We start from the raw sequence: 18,805 nt of genomic DNA, 5'->3' as shown, positions 1-18,805 counted from the left end.
CCAAATAGTAAATGTATTTGTATTAGTAAACTTCTGGTTTACTTTAACATATTTTTCAATTGTAATGATATTGTAAATATAAATTTTGACAACTGATAATTTTATTGTCATTCTTTTTATTTTGTATTCACATAGAAATACTATTGTGACATTTACTACTGGAAATGTCTAAATCAATGTGAAGTCCATAATGCCACTAAGTCAATAAATAAATATAATTTTCAAACAATTATATGTAATAATCACTTCAGGAAATATGTCAAAATCTTCAAATATAAGACATTTGGTCTAGTGATATGATTTTCACTTAGAGCGCGAGAGGTCCTGAGTTCGATTCAAAATATAAATAACCCAATCCTTTTTTGATTCATATGAAATATAATCTTTTCCTCATTCATGATCTCAATATGAGATCCATTACAAATATCTTTTAAAAGTAATGCATTAACTATCACAAACTTTATGCTTTTTAGATATTTGATATATTATCTCTTCTAGAGCTTTCAACTAAATTTGTACTATCAAATATTGGAATATATTTGTTCATTTCATTATCAAATAAGATAAATATTTTCTATCTGTAATGATAAAATTCATTACTACATTCTTATATCCTTCCTTAAAGAATATTAACAGAGACAAAATATTTGGGCATACACTACATATATGATCAATAATCTTTCATATCACATTGATAACATAAGTTATCTTTACCCTTTGAAAAGTTATCTTGAGAACTCTCATTGTTCTCTTATTTATTACTATGTTCCCACTTTTAGTGGTCCATGAGTATATCTTTTATATTCTTTATGTTTACATTCACTTTAGGGAATGCAACAAATCTAGTAGGATAGACTTATAAACATCCTAATAGATTCTTTATTTCATAATCACCATCGCAAACATGCGTGAGATTTCAAATCAAAATCTATCTATTCATGTTGTCATGATTAATATCCGATTATAATAAACATGATATAATAAATAAAACATAGTAAAATATACCTGAAGATCTTTAACATCATCGTCATCACCTTGATTATTATCACGAGCACTATTACAAGTAGTAAAACAACTTTGTTTTCGTAATAACATTTATAATCTAATAGTAATAATCATTTAATAAATATACATTGCACCAAATTTCAATACTATATATATGTTATAAAATCTTATCTTGCTCTAATAAAATATTTATAAGTTCCATTTAAAAGATATCATACAATAATTCAATATTAGCAAGTTAATAAGACTAAATAGATCCTATCAAATTTCCTTTTAATCAACAATGGTAGATTAATAACACTTTCCACCATAATTTTAATCAACATACAAGGGTATTTAATAACAAGAATTTAATAATTAAATCTTTAAACATCTAAATATTATGCATAATAAACTTAATTAAAAAAATATTCAAAAATATGATTTACCAAAAAAAAACAATAGAGAAAACATACCATATTAATAGAAAACATATCTAATCAACAATTATGTCTTTTCCATAAAAAAAATTTAACCTAGAAGAGAAAAAAAATCAAACACCATCAGAATGTGAAATTTATAAAAATTAATAATAGTCATACCTTAATTGAAAAAGAAAATATGGTCAAAATATAAAAGTGTCTTACTAAATCTATATTTTACCCATGCTTGTACAATAATTCAAAGATTGGGAACAAGAACTATAATCCATTATGAGATTGAATCTTTCAACATCCCGAAGATGAAGTTGTAAGGGTGAAAGTTTAAGCTGAAAAAAAAATTGATCTATGGGACGACTTCGAAAGATTGTGAAAAAATAGAGAATCATTGTGTTGATAACGTGTTATAAAATAAAGAGAGATGGAGAGAATAAAGAACAAAGAAAATATGAAAGCAATAGAGAATGTACTTTATTAATCAAAGAGATGATTACAATGCTTTATCAGAGTCTTTATTTATAAGCATAAGAAGTATAAAAGAAGTAGAGATCTAATTCTTTTAACTATTAGAATTTAAAGTACATCAAAACTTTATCTTGATCATGGTGGACATCCACTTAATAAGATATTCATAACAAAAACATATTTTTTTTATTCTCTAATTTTTGCGTAGTTCTAGTTTCATTTTTCAAAATTTTTAACTAAACTTATTTTTTTCACTATTTTCATTATTTAAGAAAATGAAAATGAAAATCAAACTATTGATTCCTAAAACTAAACATGTAACACCTCTTACTCGTATCCGACGCCGGAACAGGGTATGAGGCATTATCGAACATAAACTTAATCAAACATTCAAAACCGTGACATAAATTTCCACTCAAATTTAAAAATTTTCATAAACATTCATATCATCCCTTAAACGAGCCTACGAGGCCCAAAACATACATTTGGAGTGGTTCAAGACTAAACCGAGAACTTTGGAAACTTTCCCAACACTTAGTAAATTTTTCATAAAAACAGGGGTTGCACGCCTGTGTGGCTTGGGACGTGCTCGTGTGGGTAGGCCGTGTAGTCACACATGCCTGTATCCCTAACCCGTGTCTCTGCCCTTGTGCTCAATACTGAGCATTTTGTTTTGCAACAATTAAGGTACAGGGGACACACGGCCGGATCACACGCCTATGGGGTGGACCATGTGTCGTACACGGCCTAGACACACGCCTGTGTGTCTACTCGCGTGGACAAAAATAAGGCTATTTACCAAGCCATTTGCCACCCTTATTCACACATGCACTCATATCAATTCAAAGGCATAAAACATATCATACTTAGGCAAACAAACACTCACAACTAAGACAATAATATGTCATTCTCATGCCATCATTTATTATGCTTGAAACATCATACTTAGCCCATTAAAATCATATTAACATCACAACCACAAGAGGGCATTAACACAAGAATAAACTTGTAATCAACCTAAGCCATCATTCATGGTTATATACAATTGGAACAATAATTCATTATAGGTTAATACATTTGGCCACATTAATAATGACACATATAACCAAAAGACCAAGGCCTTATACATGCCACAGACTCAAAATACTTGAATTCATCAATACTCGAAGTGATAGCTTGATAGTGTGATAGAATCTCCACCGATCTCCAACCCGAGTTAGTTAAATAATCCTATAAGACATGGGAAAGGAAGGGGGTAAGCTATATAGCTTAGTAAGTTCATATGTAAACAATAAGCAACCTCAACCATACATATATCATACAATTAACATAATGTAAATCCATATAGATGTCATTTAAGTCTCATAAATATAACTTATTCATATCTTACCAAATTTTTATCATATTCAACAATGTGAACACAAATTATGATAATCTGCCATAATCTCATGGTTATAATTTTATTCAGTCCCAACGCTTACCCTTTTCCACTTATAAGCATAATTTAACATATTTTGGCTTTAGTCTAACAACCATGATTTCTCTTTTGTAACATATTACAACAATTAACAAATCCTTTCAAACCTCACAATAAACATGCACATTAATTATGTGTACTTATATTTCCAAGCATGTATCTTAATATCTTTCGATTTCATAATATTTGATCCTCCCGTAATTTCATAACCATTTTCAATAGGCAATTATACCAATCTTTCATTTTTCTCATGTCAGATAAATCGCAACTTAAGTGAATAAGACATGCTATATCATGACTCGATTTGTCCCGAAAGCAATCACATAATCATCAATCAAATTTACTATGTATTTCATATATCACAAGGTCATCACAAAATCATCCCCTTAATGAACATAAACTCACAATATCATGAAATCATTGATTGTAAACCTTACGTACATGCCTGTACTGTTTCAACATAATCTCATATTCATCTTTGTCTTTGACATAATCATTGAATTTCCTGTAACCACTTGGAATACTAAAGGATACTCGAGAATCACATATACATGGAATCATACCAATGCCATATCCCAGATATGGTCTTTCAGGGGATCTCATATCGATGCCAATAGCCCAGCTATGGTCTTACACGATTCTCATATCAATGCCATGTCCCAGACATGGTCTTACACAAATTCTCATATCGATGCCATGTCCTAGACATGGTCTTACACGAACTCTCATATTGATGCCATGTCCCAAACATGGTCTTACAAAAATTCTCATAACGATGCCATATCCTAGATATGGTCTTACACGTAAACTCATAACCCTAATGTCATGACATTTGTATCCTAACTATTCCTAAGGTTCAATCGGGAATTTGCTGTATCGAATCTTTGCCGAACGAATCCATAATGATAATTGTACAAGTCATGCAGTAACAAAATATTAAATACATAATGTAAGTTGCATTATTTACGCACAAACTTACCTAGAATGTGACAACAACGAAAAGGATTTATTTGTCCAATATTTATTTTTCCCCCGATCTAGACTCAAACTTCATTTTTCTTGGTCATAATATCAAATTTATCTTATTTATTAGTCACCTTATTGAATGTGACCCAAAAATTCATATTATGGAAAAATTATGTTTTTGCCCTTAAAGTTTGACATATTTATATTTTTGCCCCTAAGCTCGAAAAATGAAAATTTTTCAATTTCTTTAACATAAAAGCCTAGCCGAATCATTTTCATAACTATAACAACCCACAATTTCTAGTAAAACACACTTTTACTACATATTTTATAACTTTTACAAATTAGTCCTTTTAGGGAGTTTCAACGAAAATTACTTAGCAAAAGTTGTTTAACAAACAATTAATGTAACGTCTCGAATTAGGGTCTAGTCGAAACAGTGGTTTCGAGACCAAAAACCCAAAATAGAAATAATTATTTTATGATTATTTGATGGTCCATGATATGATTACATGTTTGTGTGAAATTTTCATGAATCGATTCTATACATAAAGTGTCCAATTTGAAGTTAGAGACTAATTTGCATAAGTTGCAAAACTTGTGTTCTAGAAGCTTCAAGAATGAAATTGCATTGGATTATTAATTAGAGGTCCTTATATGGCAATTTGACCAAGTTCTAAAAATTTGGGAAAAAATGGGCATGAATAGGAAAAATTTGAAAGAAAGGCTTAAAGGGCATTTTTGTCATTTGGTAAATAAAAGAATAAAAAGGGAAAAATAAGTCAAAAATTTGCTCATCTTCTCCAAGTGCTAGCCGAAATTTTCAAGAGCCATAGCTAGGGTTTTGGTTCAACTTTTCAAGCTTGATTGTAAGTGCCCCTTAGCCCTATTTTTTATGTTCTTTACATTTTTGAGATCCTTGAGGCATGATCTATCCATTTCTAGCCATATTTTGAAGTAGGGTTCATGTATGAAACTTGAACCATGTGTGACATGTTTGTATTTTGATATTTAATGGAAGAATAAGAAAGTTTGATGTGTGATGAACATCTTTTACTAAGTGATTTTTAGTGAAAACACCTAAAAAGGACTTGTTTGAAAAAGGTGTAAAAATGAGTAGTAAAAATGTGAAATAAAGGAGAATGTGGGCTGATATGCGCAAGGTATAGGTTTGGTTAGGCTTGGGTAACCAAGAAAATGCATGTATTTCATTTTACTAGCTTAGGGACTAAAGTGTAGATAAGTGAAAAGTTAGGGGTAAAAAGGTAATTTTACCAAAGTATGTGTTATGGGTTGATTTGAAAAATGTGGTATTATAGATCAAGAAAAATGTGATTCGGGTCTTGATCGGGGGAAAAATAAAGTTTTCGAGGATTAGGCTCATTTCTATCGTTTTGTATCGAGGTAAGTTCATTTGCAAATTATGCAATATATACCTCACTTTAAATGCTTTAATATTGCATGTATGGTAAGTACACATATAATTAATGTAATGTTGTACCACGTGTTTAATGCTTAAATTTTTATTATGAATTATGCTTTGATTATTCCATGAGTATGTCATTGGTGCTATGGATGTTGAAATCGACATTATGAGAAATATCAATAGAAATGTGGTATCAAAGAATCCCGTTTAAACCTTAGGAATAGTTTAGGATACAAGTGACATGTTACTAGGAATTATGTGATCTGAGCTCATGAGTTGTGGTCTGAGCTCATGATATATGTGGCACATGTTTTGGCGTTTCGGGTGCTGGTCTTGTATGTCTACCAGTAGCTGGGTAGTCTGACATGTGTTACGGTTACCCGACAGCTTGTGTGAGCAGCCCGTGTAGCTACATCCTAACCGATAGCTGGTGTAAGCAGACCCATGAGTAGCTCAAAAGCGAGCAACATGTGATATGTGATACGAGGTAGCGTTGGCTACATATGGGGCACTTAGGTGTGAGGTTTCGATGTATCCGATGGTATTCCAAGTGTTCAACGGGGAATTCAAAGAGAAGTTCAATGAGTAATTTGATGAACACGTTAAAGGCGAGAAAGTAAGTCATTATGTGCAAGTGGGCACTGGTATGTATATCTAACTCATGAGAATATCATGGGATATGATGAATTGGTGGCAAGGATCTATATATAAATGAAGAATAAGTTTAAGTGATTTAATAATAAAATGCAAGATTATGTTATTATGTTAAATGTATGATTAATGTTTGTTTGAATTGCATTTTATTTGCATGCGAACTTACTAAGTTGTAAAGCTTACCCCTTTTCCTTTCCTTTCCTTATAGTGTCCCCAAGCTAGCTCGGGGATCGGAGGACTTCAGAGTTTTTGATCACACTATCAATTGGAAAATTTGGTATAGTAAGATTTAACATTTTGAATATGGCATGTATAGGGACTTAGTCTTTTTGTTGTGTGTCATATTATATAGCTAAATATGTTGGCTCATGATGATGTTATGATTCATTTTGTATATGGCCATGAGAGGTGGCTCATATTGATTATTTGAGTTGTAACCCTAATTAGTTATGCATGTATGCAAATGTGTTTATGTTTGTTGTGGTTGCTTAATGAATGTGGTTATGCTTGATGTGGGTTATATGCTAAATGTAATAGCCTAATTTTTAGTGGTGTTGGAAACAGTGATTTGAGATCACTAAATCCAATGAGTGAGTCAAAAATTTAATAAATTAGTACCTATGTGTCAAGTGTGAATATAAAAGTATTTTTGAATTAGTGAATTTGGTAATTTAAAAGAATTAATTAGGTAAATTGAGTCGAGAATGAGGTATCGAGACCTTGACTTCATAAATCGAGCCATAAATATTTTTAGAAATATTTATGGAGTGTTAGTGAGTTAATGTTTCGTTAGAAAATTTTAACGTTTGGATAGTCAATTTATTAAAAAGGACTAAATTGAAAAATGTGCAAAAATTGTTAAATAGTGATTAAATAGCTTAAGTGATTAATAAGGAGGGATTTAAAAGGCAATTAGACGCAAATTAAATGGGCTAGACGGTTTGGGCAAGAAAATCAGTAAGAAAATAAGGAGAAATAAGGGCAAAATTGGAAATTTTGCAAATTTAACATATAAAATAAAGACAAAATTGAAAAATCTAGAGATATCATTATTTTTCTTTAGCCAAAATGCCATGGGAGGTCTGAAAGAAGTTGGTTTTTCATATTTTTTCCATATGTGAGTTCAATTCTTGCTTTTTCTTTGAGATTTTTATGTTTTTGTGACTTTTACAATTAGGTTCAAGTATTTAATTCATTATTTTTTGATTCTATGGACAAAATTGAAAGTTACCATTGATAAGTGTTGGTTGTTTATGATGAATTAACATGGATTTGAAGCTTTAATTTTGTTGTATGATGATTTTATCAAGTAATTTCAATAGAAATTGATTTTAGGACCTAATTGTGAAAAAGTTGTGAATTAAGGTTTAATGTTGAAATTATGATTATCAAAGGTTGTGTGGTAGTTTGGAATAGTGGAACAAAGTGTGAATTCAGAAAAATTAGCTTAGTTGATGGGTGAATTGCACAGGACTATATTGTAAAAAATGTAAATCTTAGGGTAAAAGTGTAATTTTGAAAATTTAAGGGCATAAATTGTGAAGTGAATTAGAACTGGAGTGAATGCTAATGAATGGAAAATTCTATATTATAGATCGAGAATTCGAAGATAAACGTGGAATAGAGGAAATTTCTGATTAGTCTCTGAATTTCCATAACTTCTACAAATTGGCCCAGGTCAAAAGGATGAATAAACCTTTAACTTCTTGGATAAGGAGATAGATCTCCGACAAGTCCATTAGATCAACAAAGATGGGGTTTTCCCGTAAAGAGATTTTTATTCTTATACCTTCAAAAATGTAAATAAAAGAGATGTTTGGTAAACCCACCTTAAGGTGACTAAGAGATAAGATATTTATGTATAGCATTGTTACTTATGTCTCTTCATATGCTGAAAAATAACATTCCTTTTGCAATGCATGCTTAATTGTTATGCGAGGGTGATGAGAGGCAGATACTTTTACAATTAGGTTCAAGTATTTAATTCATTATTTTTTGATTCTATGGACAAAATTGAAAGTTACCATTGATAAGTGTTGGTTGTTTATGATGAATTAACATGGATTTGAAGCTTTAATTTTGTTGTATGATGATTTTATCAAGTAATTTCAATAGAAATTGATTTTAGGACCTAATTGTGAAAAAGTTGTGAATTAAGGTTTAATGTTGAAATTATGATTATCAAAGGTTGTGTGGTAGTTTGGAATAGTGGAACAAAGTGTGAATTCAGAAAAATTAGCTTAGTTGATGGGTGAATTGCACAGGACTATATTGTAAAAAATGTAAATCTTAGGGTAAAAGTGTAATTTTGAAAATTTAAGGGCATAAATTGTGAAGTGAATTAGAACTGGAGTGAATGCTAATGAATGGAAAATTCTATATTATAGATCGAGAATTCGAAGATAAACGTGGAATAGAGGAAATTTCTGATTAGTCTCTGAATTTCCATAACTTCTACAAATTGGCCCAGGTCAAAAGGATGAATAAACCTTTAACTTCTTGGATAAGGAGATAGATCTCCGACAAGTCCATTAGATCAACAAAGATGGGGTTTTCCCATAAAGAGATTTTTATTCTTATACCTTCAAAAATGTAAATAAAAGAGATGTTTGGTAAACCCACCTTAAGGTGACTAAGAGATAAGATATTTATGTATAGCATTGTTACTTATGTCTCTTCATATGCTGAAAAATAACATTCCTTTTGCAATGCATGCTTAATTGTTATGCGAGGGTGATGAGAGGCAGATACTTTTACAATTAGGTTCAAGTATTTAATTCATTATTTTTTGATTCTATGGACAAAATTGAAAGTTACCATTGATAAGTGTTGGTTGTTTATGATGAATTAACATGGATTTGAAGCTTTAATTTTGTTGTATGATGATTTTATCAAGTAATTTCAATAGAAATTGATTTTAGGACCTAATTGTGAAAAAGTTGTGAATTAAGGTTTAATGTTGAAATTATGATTATCAAAGGTTGTGTGGTAGTTTGGAATAGTGGAACAAAGTGTGAATTCAGAAAAATTAGCTTAGTTGATGGGTGAATTGCACAGGACTATATTGTAAAAAATGTAAATCTTAGGGTAAAAGTGTAATTTTGAAAATTTAAGGGCATAAATTGTGAAGTGAATTAGAACTGGAGTGAATGCTAATGAATGGAAAATTCTATATTATAGATCGAGAATTCGAAGATAAACGTGGAATAGAGGAAATTTCTGATTAGTCTCTGAATTTCCATAACTTCTACAAATTGGCCCAGGTAAATTCATATGGTTGAATTTGCATAATTATTTGTTAAATTGAGAACTGTATAATGTGCTATTTCATATTTTTGTTATTGAATTGTTAATATTTTGAAATAATGTGAAAATCGAGTTAGAAGTCAAATGGAGGAAAATGCAAGATTGAGTACGTTCGTGTTATGACAAGTGATGTTTTAACAGATAAGACCATGGTTGTTCCATGGGAAAATGTGAAGCATAGGTATGGTATTTCCATATCGAGCTATGATATGTAGGTATCGTATTTCCAAACTGAGCTATGATACATAGGTATTGTATTTCCATACTGAGCTATGATACGTAAGTATGGTATTTCCATACTGAGCTATCATACGTAGGTATGGTATTTCCATACCGAGCTGTAATATGTAGGTATGGTATTTCTATACCGAGCTATGATACATAGGTATGGTATTTTCCATACTGAGTTATGAAACGTAGGTATGACATTTTACATGAGGAAAACCATACTAAGTTATGAATCGTGGCACTGAGCAAACGACGTACTCAAATCCGTAAGACAACCCTTAATTTGACGAGTATTGGTAAGTGATCGTTGAAGTTAAGTGCGGGAATATGATTTGATATTTGATACTGAGCTCAATTGAGTAGACTCATCATTTGAGATTGTATTTGACAGGAATTGATTGTGTAATATTGTATATTGATTGTTTGTAAATGTTTGGTAAGCTTGTTGTTATGAGCCTATGAACTTACTAAGCTTCCAAAGCTTACTTTGTGTGTTAATGGTTTCTGTAGATTTACGTGATATCGGTGGATCGGATCAACACATTAGGGCACACTATCCAGATTACTTCGGTAAATTTTATTGTGCATCTTAAGGTTTATATGACATGTATAGGGTTTAATTGAAAGGAAGTGAAGGTGTTATAAACTTAGTTATCAACATTTTTCACTAAAACAGTTTTAGACAGCAGTAGTAGTTCAAATTTGAAAATTCACTAAAAATTGTGGAAGTCAAATTATAGGTTGAATAAAACATGAAATTAAAGCCTATTGAGTCTAGTTTTACATAAAAGAAATGGTGTAAGAAAAATAATTTCATATTATAAGATATTTTAATTTTTGCGAGACAAGGTCAGAATGATTTCAGATTCCCTTTTTTGATTTGGAAAAATAGTTAAAATTTTTAAAAAATAATTATGGGTTATAATTTATATGCTTAAAATTTTTAATGAGTCTTTTCTCAAAATAAACAAACAGGAACATCATACGAATCCCGTTTGAGGAGATAATTAATTTTTAGTGAAGAGGGGTCGAAACTATCGGACAACGAAATAGGGGAGAATTTAAAGAATAAACTGTACTTATTGGCTAGACAAAAAATTCTAAAAATTTTATGGTAAAAGGATATGTGAGTCTAGAAAATTAGCGGATCTTAATTTGGAGTTCCGTAACTCAATATATAAATAATTTAGTGACTGTGACTCGAGTGGACAACTTTGATATGAACATAAATAAATAGTGGAATTATGTGTAATTATTTTGTAAACTCCGGTAACGTCCTGTAACCCTGTTCCGGCAATGGATATGGGTTAGGGGTGTTACACTAAAGGCATCTATTTGATGAGACTTGTGATGGATGGCATGTATGCTTAATGGATGAAATATGATTAATGTGTAGGGCAATAAATGTGGTACAAACGTAAAACTTGGAAGTAGGATAACAAAGATAATTATCCATGAAATTGGCGTGGAATGCTATAAGAAGGCATGACAGGTTAAGTATGTAATATGAGACGTTATAGATATAATCTAACCATGGAAGTGAATGCTTGAGTAACCGAATGTGCCATGTTGCATGCCATTAAGATAGTTTAGGTAGATGAGTGTTTAAGGGTGGCAAATGTCTTGGAAAATAGCCTAGGATTTGTCCACACGGTTAGACACACGGGCATGTGTCTAGGCTGTGTGTGACACACGGACTGCCCCATGGGCGTTTGAGCCGGCTGTGTGTTCCCTGCACCTTAATTAATGCAAAACAGAATGCCCAGTAGTAAACACACGGGTAGAGACATGGCCGTATGGAGGACATGACCTCAGGACATGGGCGTGTACCCAGGCCGTGTGAAGTCTACACTTAATTTCGAGAATTTAATTCGCCACACGGCCTAAGCACACGGGCGTGTGCTGTGGCTGTGTGACCTCAGTTTTCTAATGACGTTATAGTTAGAGAGTTACACGGGCTGAGGACACGGGTGTAATATCCTGATTTTGGGCCTAGTCGGAATAGTGGTTTTTTGACCACAAAATCCGAGATAGAAATAATTATTTTATGATTATTTTTAGGCCTATGATATGATTGCATGATTGTGTGAAAATTTCGTGAAGAAATTTTATGCATAAAGTGCTTAAATTGAAATTAGGGACTAAATCGAATAATTTGCAAAACTTGCATTCTAGAAGTTTCTAGTATGAAATTGTTTTGAAATATTAATTAGGAGGTCTTAAATAGAAATTTTACCAATTTCTAAGTCTATGGACAAAAATTGGACATGGATGGAATTTTTGGAAAGTTTAGTAGTAAGGGCATTTTGGTCATTTAGGGGTAAAAAGAATTAAAATACAAAATTTAAAGGCCAATTTTGCTCATCTTCAACCCCATGGCCGAATATAGCAAGGAGAAACCATGTCTAGGGTTTTTCAAGCTTTCAAGCTGGATTGTAAGTCCATTCTAGCCTTGTTTTTAATGATTTTTACGTTTTTGGAGTCCCGGTAGCTCGATTTAGCTTATGCTAGCAATAATTTAACCTAGGGTTTATATTTGGAAAAATACCCATAGGTGAAATTTGTGTATTTTGGTGTTTTATGATAGAATATGAGGTTTTAAATTATGTTAGACAACTTGTGCTACTCGATTTTAAGTGAAAACGAGCAAAAGGGCTTAATCGGTAAAAATACCTAATAGTCATAAGTACATGTTAGAGTGAGAATTTGATGTTACCATAGAAGGGAAAAATGATCAGCATGTCATAAAACATAAGAAAATAGGCTGAATTTTAATTTACGAGCTTTGGGGCAAAAGTGTAATTATTCAAAAGTTTAGGGGCAAGACTGTAATTTTGTCAAAATATGATTTTGGGTCAATTTGTATAATGTGAGTCCTAATTAGACTATATTTTAAATGATAGAGCAAGGAAAACTAAAATTCGGACTAAAATGGGGAAAATACCAAGTTGTGGACGAAATGGTAAAAGTAGCCATTTTCGCATACGAGGTAAGTTCATATGTAAATGTTGGTAACATAGTTATTATTTTAAATGTTTTAATGTTATTTAAATGATATGATAATTATTATGAGATATCATACTTGTGACAATTGTTTGATAATATGTCAAATTATGTGATATACTTGGAAAATGTGAAATACTACCGAGTATCGGTATCAGCATTCCGTAGAAGATGGTTGAGACACATGATTGGGAAAAAGGTCCCGTTGAACCTTAGGAATGGATTAGGGTACAAGTGACATGTCACTAGGACATTTGGGCATCCGAACTCGTTGAGTTGAGTCTGAGTTCACTTATGGATGCGAATGTCCGAACTCGTTGAGTTGAGTCCGAGTTCGAGAGATGTAACTAGGCATCCGAGCTCATTGAGTTGAGTCCGAGTTCACTTATGGATGCGAACGCCCGAGCTTGTTGAGTTGAGTCCGAGTTCACTTATGGGCGGGTTACATGGTAGCTTGGCTACATATGTGGCACTTATGTGCAAACTTTTCATGTATCCGAATTATATTCTGATGTGTTCAACGGGTAAAATTCTACTCAAATGGAGGAATACTCGAGATGAAATGGACGTACTGGTAAGTGTTGTGAAATGGATACTTTGAAGAGGTATGTACTTAACCCTCGGGTTGAAAACTCGATATAACAACAATATGGTAAGATGATAAATGAAAATGTGATATGAATGTCTTGGTGATGATTATGCAAATGATGTTTTATGTTTGCTTATATGGTTATGTTACTTGCTATTTGCATGTGAACTTACTAATCATTTATGCTTACTCGCTACTTTTCATTCCTTGTAGTGTTGACAAGCCAGCTCGGAAATCGGAAACGGTCAGAGGCACGCTCACACTATCCGTATACCATCTTGGCATAATGGCTTGTATATTTTGAGTATGGCATGTATAGCATTATAATCATTTTGTATATATGGTCTTATGATATGGTTATTGAGTGGTATAAAAATGCTTGGTAATGATTAGCCATTGGAATGGCTAATTATGATCATATTTGGTGTTATATATGTCAAATTGCTAGCTAATCCATGGAAACCATGAAATATGTAAAATTTACCATAAAATAGATTCAGACAGAAGTAGTGATGTGAATTTGAAAAATCACTTAAAATAGTAGAAATGGAATTAAATAATGAATAAGTTGTGGAATCGAAGCTTGATGAGTCTATTTTCATATGGAAGAAGCAAAACATGTATATAAGCTATATTTTATGAGATGTTTAAATTTTTGTGAAACAGGGCCAGAGCAATTTCTGGATCCCATGTTCTGACTTTGGAAATTCACCATAAATATTTCAAAGATAATTAGAAGTCATGATTTATATATAAAGATTCCTTATTGAGTCTAGTTTTATTAGAAACAAACGGCATAGTCATTGAAACTCTGTAAAGGGAGATATCTGATTCATAATACACAGAGGTCAGAGCAGTCGAACCCTGAAACAGGGGAGATTTTAACTAATAAACTGTACTAATTTCATTGACCAAAATTTCTATAAAAAAATTAGTAAATAGATATATGAGTCTAGTCTTATTAAAAATTTATGGAATTGGATTTTGAGTTTTGTAACTCAAGAAATGATTTTTTAAGCGACTATGACGCAGATTGTTAGCTTGACTGAAAATTTTAAAAATAAATTGTTTGAGCTGTTTAAGTAATGAATTAAGTCTATTAACACATCGTGTTCGACTCCAGCGACGGTCTCGGGTAGGGGGTGTTACAATGGGCGAGTCCCAAGCTGCACGGGCGTGTGTGTCCACACGGCCTACCCATACGGGCGTGTGACTCTCCAAAACAAGAAAATTTTCTAAGTGTCAAAAAGGTCCTGAAAGTTCTCGGTTTAGTCCCAAACCGCTTTCGATGTATGTTTTGGGTCTCGTAGGTCTTTATAAGGGACAATTTGCATGTGATTGAAAAAATTTAAATTTGGACGAAATTTTATGGCTCAGTTTTGTATGCTTGTTTACGTTTAAGTCCTGTAATGCCTTGAACCCTGTCTCGGCGTCAGATACGGGTAAGGGGTGTTACAACTAACATGCAATTTCTACCATCAAACATCAAAATACACAAATATTCAACATGGGTAAAAATTTAAACTTTGACATCTCTTCAAATTAGTGGTAGAAATAGGTAGATCTTGTTACGAGGATTTTAAAAACGTAAAAATTATTAAAAACGAGGTTAGAACGGATTTATAATCTAGCTTGGAAGCTTGAAAAACCCTATCCATGGTTTCCCCTTGTGAAATTCGGCCATGGGTTTGAAGATGGACAAAAATTGGCTTTTAATTTTGTTTTTAATTCATTTTAAGTACCAAATGACCAAATTGCCCTTAATGAAAAACTTTAGAAACATACCAAACCATGTCAATTTTTGTCCACCAACTTAACCAATGGTCTAATTCCATTTAAGGACCTCCAATTTAAAATTTCATAACAATTGGACACCTTTAGCTTATAGAACTCAAGTTTTGCACTTTTTACAATTTAGTCCTTTTGACTAAATTGAGTGCCCAAACGTCGAAATTTTCGAACGAAATTTACACAAAATTGTTTCTTGAAATTTTCAACCATAGAAATATAATAAAAATAAATTTTACTATGTCAAATTTGTGGTCTCGAAACCACTGTTCCGACTAGGCCCAAGATCGGGCTGTTACAACTCTTCTCCCTTTAGGGGTTTTCATCCCCGGAAATCTTACCAGAAGAAGTTGTTTTCAATTCTCATGAAACACTTTCACTAACTTCTCAGAATCACAAATCGATTTAACCTCGTATATCTCTTTTCAATAACCTTTGAACTCTGATACACAATGTCGGAGCATATCGCCAAAAATCTGAATTACTCTCTCCGGAACACATATACTCAGTTGATCTGTCAAATAAGAACTCTGCACATACTAAAATGATCATACAGATCTTTTCTAAAAAATCAACCACAATCCAAATAACATATTCCTTTTCGGAGATTATGATAATCCCTATACAAAATTTATGGTAACTCTATCTCATTATCACTTCCGTACCATCACTGACTGTATTATTCCTGAATACACTTGATTTTCGGCTTACTTGGTAACAAATAGACATTTGAACATAAACTCAAAAATATCATGATACATACTCAATCACCAGGACATCTACTTCATATAACTGCATATTTTATTACTTTAAGACGAATAGACGAGCTACCACTGAGCCTCGTACAAAAATTTCTGCATAGACTCTAGTTTACTGTACGCAAATTCTATCTCGAAATGACAATAATAATAGGAGTCAAGTCCGACCTGAAATTCAACATCAGAAGTAAACTCACTCTGAACTCATTTAGATTACCACTCACTATCACATTTCTGAGCTCTTCAGTTTTGCAAAGATGACCTCGCTTTAGCATTTAATTTAGCTAGAATTAGACTATCATCAAATAAGATCACTTAAGTAACCAGTATACACGAAAATGAACAACGATTTTCCATCCAGGCATCTGTAACTATAACTGCTTTCTCAGAGATTAATCGATAACTACTCAAAATCTTTCAATATCTTAAACCATTGACACTGTCTTTATGTCAGATCTTTTTTTGTAACATTAGATACTTTAATCCATTAGGATCAGGAAACATATGACATTTTCCATCAAACACAAGATATCATCGAATTCATGAAACAGACATAAAAGCGATCATTTCTAAATCACCAGTTAAACAGTTCTTCGTAATGTGACTTTAACTGTCTGAAAGTACAAACTACCTCTTTACATTCTTGTATTAAAACATATTCTGATCTGTTCAATAATACATTACTGAAAAATCACAAATTCTTTTCTCAATTCATACTAGACTCAGAACTAGAGCTTTGGTTAATAATACCTTAAACTGTATTCAACATTGCCAACACTCAATAGACCATTCAGACTTTCATAATTGTGATAACTTTATATATATATATATATCAGAATAGCTTAATTCATAACAACATCATCCGATTAGAACAAAATCTAATAGGTATATCTTTGTATCATACTTTCTAGAATTTAAATTCTTTCTTCAGACTATCCGTCCATTCACCCATGAATGTACAAGATTTTATCTTCTTACCTGAGGATAAACTTAAATACATATAACTCAAATTGCCTTTCAACTGACCAGCTCGTTCAGATAAAAACAACTGAGTTGATTTTAATTATCGAATAATAACATATCAAAATGCTCTTTCCTTCATGTCGAGAAAACAACTCAAACACACAATCTTTCAGAATTCTCTTAACATGCTAATGAAAGATCTTTTCATCCGTATTAGCTCAAGGAAACAACTATCATGATTGAACTCATCGACTTTAATCAAACTTACCTAAGGAAAGAAAACTGATATAAATATAAGCTTGTGCTCTCACCATTTATATCCTTGCCAATGTCAATTCCTTCCACGAAAATTAGAGAAATCCTGATACCAGAATCACCACATTCTTATTATCGGATCCAGAAATACAATCATAATAAACATAGCCATCTCAAACCAAAGAACATACTTTAAAGATGAGCCATGATTGACAATTTACGAAAGAAGAATGATAAGAAAATTGAGATAAAGAAATCCAAGATGTGATACCATATTGGAAGTCCGAGAATATAACTCATATGAAAACAATAAAGATCTTGATGATTTCTCAGAGAAAACCAGAAGAAAAATAATAGTTACCAGCTCTGGAATTCCATCGTAACAGAGTTAATACACTTTCCAAATATTTATATATAAGACAGAACAACATCCAGTAGAAATAGAAGAATAACCTCACATAAATTTTTACCATCGTCTTTACTCTAACATATTAGAAATCCCAAAGAGATAAGGTAATGCCAATCATAAAATAAACAGACCATCAGTGCTTTCATCTAACATTAGAGTTAGATAAAATTCTCACTCGATAAGGATTTCATTAGAAAACAGACAATCACATAAACCTCTGAGGATGAATAAATATATATATATACAGAGTAATCAGAAGAGATCGTTGTAATCTATTCAACCATAATTGTTATACTCAGACATCTTTACAATTCAGACATCATTTCTCTGACAAACTCTGTTATCATGAACCCCATATTATTCCACTCACTAACGAGAACCAATTCAAGAGAAATTTTAGCAAACACATATTTAGACTTCATACCTAATTGAGTCGATTAGACGAGACTAACTTCTTCTTTATCCATGACATTGCATGATCTGTGAAATCTTTAAAACATTCTGGTATTTCTTCCAAAACTGTTTTCACTTTCCAAACTATTCTCATATCTGTATGCATTACTAATTACTTCACCACTGAACTCTTTAGTTTCAAACTTATGGTCTTATTCAACATGATTCTCGTGAATTTTCGTTATTAAGCAACACTGGTAAGGGGGTGAGGTCGTAAAGCCTTTAACTTGACCCTCATAAATACACACATACGACTTTGCATTTATCATCAAATAATATCATCATAATCATATAATTCACTCTAAGCAAAATAATATACTTATTCATTTTACAAATATTTTCTGTCATCCACAATTTCAAACGATGAATTTACTTAATTAAATTCAATATCAATTTCTAAATAAATTCCAACACTTAACTTCAGTATCACTTACCAGCACTTTTCAAATTAGAGAACATCTTACGGGTTCGAGTACGTTGTTTACTTGACACCATAGTCCAACTATGGCCTGACACATATTTTTCCATGGCCCTACCAGGGTCTTTCACGCATCACAATGCCATAGCCCAGCTATGGTCTTACATGTCATTACGATGCCATAGCCCATCTATGGTCTTACATGTACACACATGTACTGCCA

Source organism: Gossypium hirsutum, chromosome A12 (assembly GCF_007990345.1).
Source record: "Gossypium hirsutum isolate 1008001.06 chromosome A12, Gossypium_hirsutum_v2.1, whole genome shotgun sequence".
Taxonomy (NCBI): Eukaryota; Viridiplantae; Streptophyta; class Magnoliopsida; order Malvales; family Malvaceae; genus Gossypium; species Gossypium hirsutum.
Note: the sequence above shows the minus strand (reverse complement) of the source record.